The sequence below is a fragment of the Eschrichtius robustus genome, chromosome 17, assembly GCF_028021215.1.
Source record: "Eschrichtius robustus isolate mEscRob2 chromosome 17, mEscRob2.pri, whole genome shotgun sequence".
NCBI lineage: Eukaryota > Metazoa > Chordata > Mammalia > Artiodactyla > Eschrichtiidae > Eschrichtius > Eschrichtius robustus.
The window spans coordinates 6438580-6451245 of NC_090840.1; the positions used below are offsets into that span (position 1 = coordinate 6438580).

At 39.4% G+C, this 12666-nt stretch overlaps 1 protein-coding gene across 2 annotated transcripts in view; it reads left to right on the forward strand.

The window, feature by feature from the left end:
• The first annotated feature begins 1877 nt into the window (after positions 1 to 1877).
• The window catches only part of SDCBP (syndecan binding protein), a 31885-nt gene continuing 21096 nt past the window's right edge, over positions 1878 to 12666 (forward strand). For both annotated transcript variants that reach the window (XM_068525511.1, XM_068525512.1), the window contains exon 1: positions 1878 to 2034. The gene's annotated coding sequence lies outside the window, so the exon portion shown is untranslated. The remainder of the gene's footprint in view (positions 2035 to 12666) is intronic.

The following is a 12666-nucleotide window of genomic DNA, read 5'->3' on the forward strand; positions in this document are numbered from 1 at the left end:
TGTTGAAAAGACTACCCTTTGTCTATTGAATACGTTTGCTCCTTTGTCAAAGATCCATTGACTGTATTTGTGAGAGTCTATTTCTGGGCTCTGTATTCTGTTCCATTGATCAATTTTTCTCGTCTTTTGCTGATACCCCACAGTCTTGATTACTGCAGCCTTTTTTTTTTTTTTCTTTATTTTTGGCTGCGTTGGGTCTTTGTTACGGTGCGCGGGCTTTCTCTAGTTGTGGTGAGCGGGGTCTACTCTTCGTTGCGGTGCGCGGGCTTCTCATTGCGGTGGCTTCTCTTGTTGCAGAGCATGGGCTCTAGGTGCGTGGGCTTCAGTAGTTGTGGCTCACGGGCTCAGTAGTTGTGGCTCTAGGGCGCAGGCACAGTAGTTGTGGCACACGGGCTCTGCAGCATGTGGGATCTTCCCAGACCAGGGCTCAAACCCATGTCCCCTGCATTGGCAGGCGGATTCTTAACTACTGCGCCACCAGGGAAGTCCCTACTGCAGCCTTATAGTAAGTTTGGATGTTGGGCACACACAGGCCCGTGACTTTGTTCTTCTTCCAATTTGGGTTGGCTCTTCTGGGACTTTTGTCTTTCCATACAAACTTTCAAATCAGTTTGTTGATATCCAAAATATAACTTGCTGGGATTTTGACTGAGATTGTGTCAAATCTGTCAGGTTGGGAAAAACTGACATCTTGACAATAACAAGTCTTCCTATTCACGAACATGGACTATCTTTGCATTTATTTGTATCTTCTTTGATTTCTTTCATCAGAATCTTATAGTTTTTCTCATATAAATTTTGTACATATTTTGTTAGAGTTATACCTAAGCATTGTTTCATTTTTTTGTGCTAGTATCAGTGATATTGTGTCCTTAATCTCAAATTCCAATTGTTTATTGCTGTTATATAGGAAAGTGGTTGGCTTTTGTATGTTAACCTTGAATCCTGCAACCTTGCTATAATTGCTTATTAGTTTTAGGGTTTTTTTTTTTTTTTGGTCAATTCTTTGGGACTTTCTACATAACCATGTCACCTGTGAACAAAACCAGAAAACCAGTTTTGTTTCTTCCTTCCCATTGCAATTATTTTTTTTTCCATTGCAATTATTTTTAAATGTCTATCAGACCACAGACTCTCTGAGGGCAAAGTTTTCATCTTATCGTCATCTCTTTTATGCTCAGATTTTTATTTTACCATAGATTAAATTATTATGGCACTAAATAACTTAGCTAGAAATAAGATGCTTCTAAGTTAATGCTGTTTTGTCAAGTACTCTGTTACTCCATGGTAAGTACAGAAAACTTAGGCAAACTGTGCCTCAGTGTCTTTGCATGTTAAAGAAGATGTTGTATGTCTTTGATGTAAGGACCAAATAAGACTGCTCTATACATCAAGTTCTTAGGACAGTGCTTGGAACGTAGCCCTTAAGAAATAGTTTTTCAGTTTTTGTATTAGGATAAAGCTATTACTTTTGTGCACTACCACACATAACCTTCAACAACCAGCAAACTTCAGCTCAGACGAACAAAGAGTAATAAATGCCAAAGAAAAAAGTTGTAACGCAAAGAAGGCAGGAGTCGAGAAGGGTTAGTGGGAGGAATGTTGCAGAGCCCGTGGGTGTGGTGGAAGTTTAGGGCTGGCTGGGAAATGGGCGAACGGTAGGTTCTCAGGACTCTCGATGTGTCGGAGGTGATGGGGACTAAGTGACCGTGAGTGCGGGTGAACAGCACTGAGCTGGAGGCACCCGGCCGTTAGGCAGGGAACTGTCTGGAGAGCGGAGCAGGTGGGCGGGAGCGGCGGGAGCGGCGGAGCAGGCGCACGCCTCGCCCCGCCCCCGCCCTGTTACCATGGGGAGCGGGTCACCTGACCGAGCGCGGAGACGGAAGGCGTGGGCGGAAGGCGCGGGCGGAAGGCGGGGACGCGCGGCGCGGGGGGTTCTCAGGCGCGCCCCGTCCTCTTCTCTCTGGGTCTCGGAAGTCTGAGCCAGTGACCGTGACCGGTGGCGGCTGCAGCGCGTGGGTCCCTGCGGCCTCGGTGAGCAGCCCTGGGGGGAACGGGGGACGCTCACGCGGCGTCTCGGGCGCGGGCGTGGGGCCCCGGGCCGCTGGGCGGAGGGCGTCTTGATGCCGTCTTCCCCTCCGTGGGCTCTGCTCCGCGCCCTTCCCGGCGCCCGGCCCACCCCGGGGCGAAAGTTTGAGCGAGCGGCGCCCTCCGAGCGCCCACGACCCTGCGGGTTTCGGGGTCCCGTCCGGGGGTGGAGGGCGAGCCTGGGGCCCGGCCGGGGGCGACGCCCGCCGTCCCCAGTCCCCGTCCGCCTCGACCCTTTTTGTTCGTGTCGGGTGAGCTCCCCGGGGCCGGTGAGGGGAGAGTCGCCGGCTGCGGGCCGTCCCGGTGCCGCGTCCCCGGGCTGGGCTGAGTCGCCTTCCTCGGTGGCCGCTTCGGAACGTCGGGACGTGGACGGAGGAAGGAGGTGTTCGTTGGGCGGGCGAAGCCTTGCCTTTCGGGAGGGGGAGGGGGAGAGGTGTTCGCGGGGCGCTGGCTTCTGGAGAAGTTGGAGGAAAGGGAGAAACGCCCCGGGCAGGGTGCGCTCAGCAGGAACGCTTCCTCGAGGGTCGCGATTCTGAGCTTTCGTTTCAGGATTCGCTTGTAACGAGGGGCAGGCGGAGGCATGTGGATATGGATGAAGTTTTCCCTTTTTACCAAAATGGATTCATTTAAGCAGGGAGACTCCTAAGGTGCCAGTTTTTATCGGGAGATTTCTAGGTTTATCTGGTGTGTGTATATTATCTGCACAGCCGTTCACGGTTATTTTTAATGTTAACGTACCTCTCTTAGGAAGTACGTTTGGTTTACGAAACTCACAACATCCAGTTGTTTCAAAGAAGAAGAAACAGTTGATTAAAAAGGAAAGTTACAGGGGAACCCAGCCGCAGCCTGGTTAGCTTTATCGCCAGTATATACAAATGATTAAATAAAATGTGTCCATTCTTTTAACTTTTTCTCTTTGAGGTTGAGGGCAAACGGTGAAAATGTGGGTTTTTTCCATTTTCTCTGTTACCAACTTCGTTCTACAAAACTTCTGTTCTTTAAACGGTGTGTAAATATTATAGATCAGATAGTTTGTGCTGCAGAATAAAAATAAGGAAATAGAATGTCTTTTAATAGGTTCAGGAAAGAGTCATTCTATTATAATCCACATTTAATTTTGACACCATTAAATTTTAGTTACGTTTGGTCATTATAAGAAAGGATATGAAAATCGTGACTAAAAGAGGAAGCATTTACTAACAGTTGGCGGTTGAGTGTACTATTCAGTAAACAGTTCCTTAAATTGAGCATGACTCAACTATTTTTTCTTTACTGTTTTTGTGGGATTTAGGTACTTCTTTAGGTAGTAAATGCCATTAAGTTTCTAAAAAGAAAGATTCCCCCCCCCCCCCAAAATAACAACTGTTACATCTAGTCGTAGTTATATTCACATTTATTCATTTTTTTTCCAAGTGCTGCCAAGATTTTTTGCACATTTATTTAGTTTTTGAGGAGGTAAGCAGTTACAGGTCTCAACATTTAAGCCAAAAAAGGGTATACAGTGTAAAGCTTCCTTCCTCCAAGGTCCTCTAGCCAACCATATTCTCTTCCTGTAGGAGCCAGCTGTTCGGCATTTCTTAGGTATCGTTCCGGGGATATTTTATACCTGTACAAACATATAAATATATTTTCCCCCCTTCTGTTGTTTTTCTCTTTTTTTTAATTGTGGTAAAGTACACGTAAATTTTACTGTCTTAACCATTGTTAAGTGTACAGTTCAGAGATGTTAAATACACTGACATTGGTGTGCAGCCATCACCACCGTCCATCCCTTTGAGTCTTTTCATCTTGTAAGACTGAAATCTCTGCGCGTTAAACAGTAACGCCCCATTCTCTCCTCCCACCAGCCTCTGGCAACCATCGCTGTACTTTGTGTCTTTATGATTTTGATACTGCAAGTACCTCATGCCAGTGGGATCACAGTATTTGTCTTGCTTGTGTTTGGCTTATTTCGCTTTGCATGATGTCCTCAAGGTTCATCCATGTTGTATCAATAGTACATTGCAGAGTTTCCTTCCATGTTTAAGGCAGGATAAAGTTCCATTGTGTGTGCGCGTGCGTGTGCGCATATATATGTGTTGACATTTTGTTTATCCATTCATCTGTCGATAGACACTTGGGTTGCTTCCGCGTTTGAGGTGTTGCGAATAATGCTGCTGTGAATGTAGGTATACAAATACCTCTTCAGATCCAGATTTCGATTCTTTTGGGTGTATACTCAGTAATGGAATTGCTGGATCATACAGAATTCTATTTTTAATTATGGGGGTAACTGCCATACTGTGTGTTATAGCACCTGTACCGTTTTCCATTCCCGCCAACAGTGAATAAGGGTTCTAATTTCTCCACATCCTCGCCAACACTTGTTTTCCTTTTTTTGATAGTTGTCACTCTAGTGGGTGTGAGGTGGTATCTCATAGTTTTGACTTGCGTTTCCGTAATGGTTAGTGATGTTGAGCATCCTTTCATGTGCTTATTGGCTGTTCCTCTATATTCTTTGGAGAAATGTCTATTCATGTTCTTTGCCAATTTTGGTTTTTTTGTTTTAGGAGTTCTCTAAATATTCTGGATATTAATTCCTTATCAGATATGATTTGCAAATATTTTCTCGCAGTGGGTTGCCTTTTTACGCTATTGATAGTGTCCTTTGATGCACAAATTTTTAAAAATTTTCATTAAGTCCAATATGTATTTTTTCTTTTGTGACCTGGGCCTTTGGTGTCATATCGAAGAAACCGTTGCCAAATCCAATGTCAGGAATGTTTTGTCCTATGTTTTCTTCTAAGAGTTTTATAGTTTTAGGTCTTACCTTTAGATCCTGGATCTATTTTGAGTTAACTTTTGTATATATTGTGTTAGGTAAGGGTCCACCTTCATTCTTTTGCATGTGGATATCCAGTTTTCCCAGCGCCATTTGTTGAAAAGACTGTCTTTTCCATTGAATGGTCTTGGCACCCTTGTCAAAAATCATTTGACCATGTATACGAGGGTTTATTTTAGGCTGTCTGTTCTATTCCATTGGTCTATGTTTGTCTTTATGCTAATACTATATCATTTTGATTGGTTTTTTAAATTTTTGGCTGCGCTGGGTCTTTGTTGCTGCACGTGGGCTTTCTCTAGTTGCAGCGAGCGGGGGCTACTCTTCGTTGCGGTGCGCGGGCTTCTCATTGCGGTGACTTCTCGTTGCGGAGCACGGGCTCTAGGCATGCGGGCTTCATTCAGTAGTTACCATTTTGAATACTCTAGCTTTATAGTAAATTTTGGAATCAGGAAGTGTGAGTTCTCCAGTTTTGTTTCTAAGATTGTTTTCAATTTCTTTCAGCAGTGTTTTGTGGTTTTCATTGTACAAGTTTTTTACCTTCTTGATTAGATTCGTTAAGTAGTATATTCTTTTTGATGCTATTGTAAATGGATTTGGTTTTGTGTTTTCCTTTTTAGATTGCTTGTTATTTACGTATAAAAATGCAACTGATTTTTGTGCATTAACTGTATCCTGTTACATTGCTGAATTTGTTTTTTAGTTTTAATGCTTTTTTGTGGAGTCTTTAAGGTTTTCTAAACCCTAAACATAAAAGGTCATATCTGAAAACAGAGATAATTTTACTTCTTTTCCAGTTTGTATGCCTTTTCTTTTTCTTGCTCTGGCTAGAACTTCCAGTACTGTGTTGAAGAATAGTGTTGAAAGTGGGCATGCTTGTCTTGTTCCTGACCTTAGTGGAAAAATATTCAGTCTTTCACCATTGAGTATGATGTTTGCTGTGGGTTTTGCATATATGGCTTTTATTATGTGGAAGTTGTTTTCTTCTACTCCTATTCTGTTGTGTGTTTTTATCATAAAGCGGTGTTGAATTTTGTCAAATGCTTTTCCTACATCAATTCAGATGATCTTGTGTTTTTTTCACTTCATTTTGTTGATATGTATTACTTTGAACAATTTTCATATGTTGAACCATCTTTGTATTCCAGAAATAAATCCCATTTGTTAAAAGGTGTCTAATCCTTTTAACATGCTGTTGAATTCTGTTTGTTAGTATTTTGTTGAGGATTACATCAATGTTCATAAGGGGGTGTTGGTCTATAGTTTTCTTTCTTGTGTCTTTGTCTGGCTTTGGTATCAGGGTAATGCTGTCCTCATAGAATGAAAGAGTCCCCTTTTCAATTTTTTTGCAAAATTTTGAGAAGGATTGGTATTCTTTAAATGTTTAGTAGAGTTCACCAGTGAAGCTATCAGGTTCAGGGCTTTTCCTTGTTGAGAGATTTTTGATTCTGATTCAGTCTCTTTACTAGTTATGGGTCTATTTAGATTTTCGATTTCTTTCTGAGTTAGTCTTGATAGGTTTTGTGTTTCTAGGAATGTGTCCATTTCATCTAGTTTATCCAATTTTTTAGTGTACAGTTGATTATAGTGCTCTCTTGTAGAGAGGCTTAATGTTTTATTTTTGTAGAAACTGATAGTATTCCCACTTTCATTTAACATGTTGAGTTTTCTCTTTTTATTTCTTAGTCCATTTAGCTAAAGGTTTGTCAATTTTGTTGATCTTTTTAAAGAACCAAATTTAGTTTTCATTGATTTTTCTTTATTTTTTCTATTCTCTATTTTATTTATCTCTGTTCTAATCTCTGTTACTTCCTTACTTCTGCTAGCTTTGGGTTTAGTTTGTGTTTCTTTTTCTGGTTCCTTAAGTTCCCCCTTCCTTTTAACACAAATTTGAGCATACTTCATATACTGCACGAAATAATGCTTTGTTTTTTCCAGTTAATGATAATATTTTGGACCTCATTCACTATTTTGTGTATCTAGTACTTCCTCCTTTGTTTAAAGAATTTTCCTATTACAGTTGGTGCTTCAGTGAATAAAATTTTACATTTGTTGCTTTTTGTATGTAGGTATATTTATAGACTAAAACCTGAAGTGGTATTGCTGGGTTGGAGGGTATCTGCATTTACAATTTTGGTAGATATTGCAAACTCACTCTTTGTGGAAATTATACTACTTTACAGTTTTACCAGTAACGTATGAGTGTTTCTCAAAGCCTCATTATCAGAGAGTGTTGTCCAGCTTTGGATTTTTGCCAGTTCAATAGGTGGGAAATGGAATCTTATGGGTAAAACGAAGTTATACTTAGAGTAGAGTTCATATGACCATATTTCTCAATTGCTTATCATCATAGTCTCCTGGGATATTTATTAAAAGAATAATTCCTACGTCCTTCCATGAAATCTGTGTCAGCTTGGTAAAGTATTTTTAACTAGTGCCCAAATAATTCTGATCTGGTGGTGAGCCAAGTTTGAGAAACACTGCCATGAAGACTGTTAGGACTTTATCAGAGTGTGTTGCTTGACACCATATATGAATCGTCTGGAATGCTTATGAATCCACAGTGTACTAGAAAACATGATCATTACTATTTATCTTCTGGGTCCAGTGGATATTTTTTATTTTTATTTTTTATAATTTAGGTCATTTTATGAATGACTTACAGAAGTGAAAATAAAGGCATAGGGAAACACGGTTTTACTAGAAACAGAATTTTAATAACAACTTGAACATAAGAAACCAAAAATTTTATTCTAAGTTTTCCTGGTTTTGAAGGTACATATAGCTGAAACGGGCAACATCTTTGAGTATAACTAATTGCTCATCAACTGTCATCCATACAGTTGGGAGATATCCTTTTTATAAATATTGTTCCAGATTTCAATTACATCTCTAATATATATGTTAGCTTATAATTACTGTGTTTTTCTTCATGCACTTGGTTGTCAAAACACAATTTTAAAATTTCATATCCATCTCTAATATTTTCTAACTTTACTGTTTGGTAATTTTTGTACTTGCGTTGTCAAAATGCAGTATTTTTGCAAACTTTCATGGTTCATGATTTTGCAGGGATGACCATCTAACTTACATTTGCAAAGAATTTTCATTTATACTTTTATAAATACCAATTAGAATAGTCAGTGCAACAGATTTTTAAAAATTTCTCTACATTGCTGTTTTCATCTAGTCACCTTTGTTTAAATACCTGCCTTCATTTGGCTACTTACAAACCAAATCAAGTAAGTTTTGCTGTATAGATATAAAAGAGGAAAGAAGATGGTAAATATCCTTTTAAACAGGATCTAGGGACTTGTTTCAAAATATTGCATGATAAAGTGCTTCCTTCGGAATGACTAACTGAAAAATCATATTTTTTTTAGTAAGTACAGGCATATTGTTTACTCATTGATCTTTAAGTTTGAGGAATTTCAATTAGGATATCTTCATCTGAAAAGTCATAGTCTGAGGTTTGCTTATGATCAATTCCCTCATTATCATAAAAGTCTAGAGTACAGCTATATGTTTCTTTGTATTCATCTCTGATTTGTTTAATAAATGTTTTCTTCCAGTTTATTCTCTGTGCCATCATGGGTGAAAAATGAAAAATCCCACATTTTCTACTGTGTTCAAAGAATACAGTTTAGAAAAAAGGCTACAAAGACTTTATACAAAGGCTCCAGACTTTATACATTTTTGGAAGAGGATGCAGTACTTTGGGCAACACATACTGAAGGATGACATAATGTATTCCTAGAATGAATAAGAATGATTCTACTTTTTGTTCCTATTGTCATTTTAGTTTTTTCTTCAACGTACTTGGGAATAATGGATGAATAATGATTAAGTAATTCCTAGATAAAGTAGCAAAACTTTCAAGATATGGGAAAAATAAGTTCACTAAGATTCCATAACAGATCTTAGATTTATAAAGGAGTCCAGTTGAACCCTTGTAATATTTGTAGGGTAGAGTGATTTTACTCTATTTAAAGATTTTTTTTTTCCAGTTCATCCCTCTCTCCCTTTCTTTTATCTAAGAAAGAATAAAAGTCATGAAATAGAACTTCTGAAAAAAGAAAGTCAAAATTTTAAATTGTGTCCATTGGACGCTGATGGTATACAAAGGGTTAAAGGGCAGATTTCTGGACTCTACTCCAGACTTACTCTTTTAGTTTCTGGGGCTAGGACTCAAGAATCTGTGTTATTAGCAAGATTTTCAGGTTATCCTTATGGACTTGAAGACACAATGTTTTAGGACCTTAAGAAGGTTTTTACTTTACTACCATATGGAAGTACTTTAGGTTACTTCTCTGATAGAGCATTTCAATTGTTTCCTGTGCTGTGAGGTGATATCTCACTGTGGTTTTAATTTGCATTTCGCTGATGATATTGAACACCATTTCATGTATCTGTTGACCATCTGTATGTCTTCTTTGGGAAGATGTCTGTTCAGCTCCTCTGCCCTTTTTTAAATTGGATTTTTTATTTCACTTTTTCATTGTGGAGTTATATGAGTTCTTTTTTTAGCTTGGCTGTTAACCCTTATCAGATACGTGATTTACAAATATTTTCTACCATTTCATAGGTTGCCTTTTCAATTTATTGTTTCCTTTGCTGTACAGAACCTTTTTAGTTTGATGTAGTACCACTTGTTTATTTTTCTTCTGTTGCCTTTGCTTTTGGTGTTAAATCCAGATAGTCATCACCAAGACTAATGTCAAGTGGCTTATTGCCAACGTTTCCTTCTAGAAATTTTATGGTTTCAGGTCTTATGTTCAAGTTTTAATACATTTTGAGTTGATATTTGTGTATGGTGTGAGATAGGGGTCCGATTTCATTCTTTTCCATGTGGTTGTCCAGTTTTCCCATTTATTGAAGAGAATGTACTTTTCCCATTGTATATTTTTGGCACCTTTGTCACAAATTAATTGACCATACATGCATGGGTTTGTTTTGGGGCTCTATTCTCTTCTGTTGGTCTATGTGTGTGTTTTTATGCAGTATCATACTGTTTCGATTACTATAGCTCTGTAATATAGTTCAAAGTGAAAGTGTGATGCTTCTAGCTTTGTTTTTTCCCTCAAGTTTGCTTTGACTATTTGGGGTTTTCTATGATTGCATACAAATTTTAGGGTCGTTTATTTTCTTTCTTTTAAAAATGCCATTGGAACTTTGACAGAGATTGCATTAAATCTTTAGATTACTTTGGATAGTATGGACATTTTAACAATATTAATTCCTCCAGTCCAGGAGCATGGAATATCTTTCCATTTATTTGTGTTGTCTTTCATTTCTTTCATCAGTGTGCTATAGTTTCAGTGTACAGGTCTTTCACCTCCTTATTTAAATTTTTCTCTGATGCAATTGTAAATGGAATTGTTTTCTTGATTTCTGTTTCTGGTAGTTAATTGTTAGTGTATAGAAAGGCAGCAGATTTTTGTGTATTGGTTTTCTATCTTCCAGGTTTACTGAATTTATTAGTTCTAACAGTTTTTTGGTGATTCTTTCAGCTTTTCTACATATTAGTAACATTTTATCTGCAAATACTGACAATTTTACTTATTCTTTTCCAATTTGGGTGCCTTTCTTTCTTTTTCTGCCTAGTTGCTCTGGCTGGGACTTCCAAGAGTATGTTGAATAAAAGTGACAAGGTGGGCATCCTTGTCACTACATTTTTACATCCCCCACCCCTGTTTATACTTTTGATGTCACAGCTTACATCCTTTTATCTGTGTTTCCCTTAACAAATGAAATGGTTGTAGTTAGTTGTTTGTTTGTTTGTTTGTTTTTTAACTTTTGTTTTTTAACCTTTATTCTAGCTTTGTGATTAATCCACCACGTTTACAGCTTTAGGTTATTCTGAATTTTTTTTATATATTTACTTTTACCATTGGGATTTATACTTTATGTTTTCCTGTTACTAATTATAGCACCTTTTTGTTTCAACTTAAATCTCTATAAAATTTCTTATAAGGCTGGTCTAGTGGTGAACTCTGTTAGCTTTTGCTTGTCTGAGAAACTCTTTACCTTGCCTTCAAATCTGAAGGACAACTTTTCTGAGTGGAGTATTTTTTTTTTTTTAAAGATTTTATTTTTGGCTGCGTTGGGTCTTTGTTGCGGTACGCGGGCTTCTCCTTGCAGTGGCTTCTCTTGTTGTGGAACATGGGCTCTAGGCGCGTGGGCTTCAGTAGTTGTGGCACGTGGGCTCAGTAGTTGTGGCTTGCAAGCTCTAGAGCGCAGGCTCACTAGTTGTGGTGCACGGGCTTAGTTGCTCCGCGGGATGTGGAACCTTCCCGGACCGGGGCTCAAACCCATGTTCCCTGCATTGGCAAGCGGATTCTTAACCACCGCGCCACCAGGGAAGTCCCCTGAGTGGAGCATTCTTGGCGGCAGTTTTTTTCTTTCAGCGCTTTGAGTTATATCATGCCACTCCCTTCTGGCCTGCGGTTTCTGCTGAAAAATCTGCTCATAGTCTCTTGGGAGTTCTCTTGTACATAACAAGTTGTTTTTCTCCTGTCACTTTTTAAGATTCTCTCTTCGTCGTGATATTTTAATTATAATACATATTGGTGTGGATATCTTCATCTCTTTTTTGGAACTCCCTGAACTTCCTGGATCTGGATGTCTGTTTCCTTCCCAAAATTAGGGAAATTTTCAGTCATTGTTTCTTCTTTTTTATGTGAAGGAAACTTTCTTCATGTAAGTTTTCTGCCTCTTTCTCTCCTTTCCTTCAGAGAACCTTCTGATGCAAATGTTGGTTAGCATGTTGTCTCATAAGTCTCTTAAGCTACCTTCATTCTTTTTTCTTTTTGCTGCTCTGATCAGATGAGTTACACTGCCCTGTCTTCTGGTTTGTTTCTTCCTTTCTTCAGGTTCGTTTCTTCCTTTATTCTGCTTCGTCTGGTTTGCTGTTGAACTCCTCTATTGTGTTTTTTAGTTAAGTTGTTGGATTTTTTAGCCTTATGATTTCTACTTGGTGCCTCCTTATATTTTCGTTATCTTCTGAAATTCTTACTTTGTCTATCCCTTGTTCTTCTGAGCCTGGTGAGCATCTTTATGACTGTTATTTAAAACTCTTTATCAGGTAAATCACTTATATTAAGGTCTTTTTTACTGAGCTTTTATCTTGGGCTTTCGTTTGGATCATATTCTTCTGGTTCTTCATTTTCCTTGGCTCTCTCTGTTTAGATAAAACAGCCACCTCTCCCAACCTTAAAGGACTGGCCTCATACAGATGAGCCTTCTCGTTCGACCCTGCACTAGCTCTTGGTTGTATCTCATAACCTTTCAGCTTTCCAAGCAGCCTCCTTTGTTGCTTTTGGCTCCCAATAGCTGAGGGTTGTCAAGGTCTGTCACTGGCCCGAAGGGGAGGATCGCGATCAGCACCTAGATTCAGGCCGTTGGGAAGCCACACTCTCAGGCAGCAGTTTTAAAAGTACGCGAATTTACCTGTTTCAGGGGAAGATTGGGAAATAGGCATTTCTGTCTGCTGCCTCTGCACTGAGCCCTGGTAAGACTGCCAGTTAACTGTGGCTTTGTTTGCTACAGTCCTGTTGAACTGGTGAGTACAAGCCCCGCTGGCCACCAGGGCCAGGCTAGCCAGGGATGTCCCCTGTGGGCCGCAGACGTGTACACTGGCACTAGGTCCTTCCTCAGAGACGCTGGCTGCCTCGGATGGGACAGATGGAGAGTGCACAGATGGTACCTGCTGGCCCTCCCAGTTTCTGGAGAGAATTATAGCCCCTGGGTGTGTGTTTAAT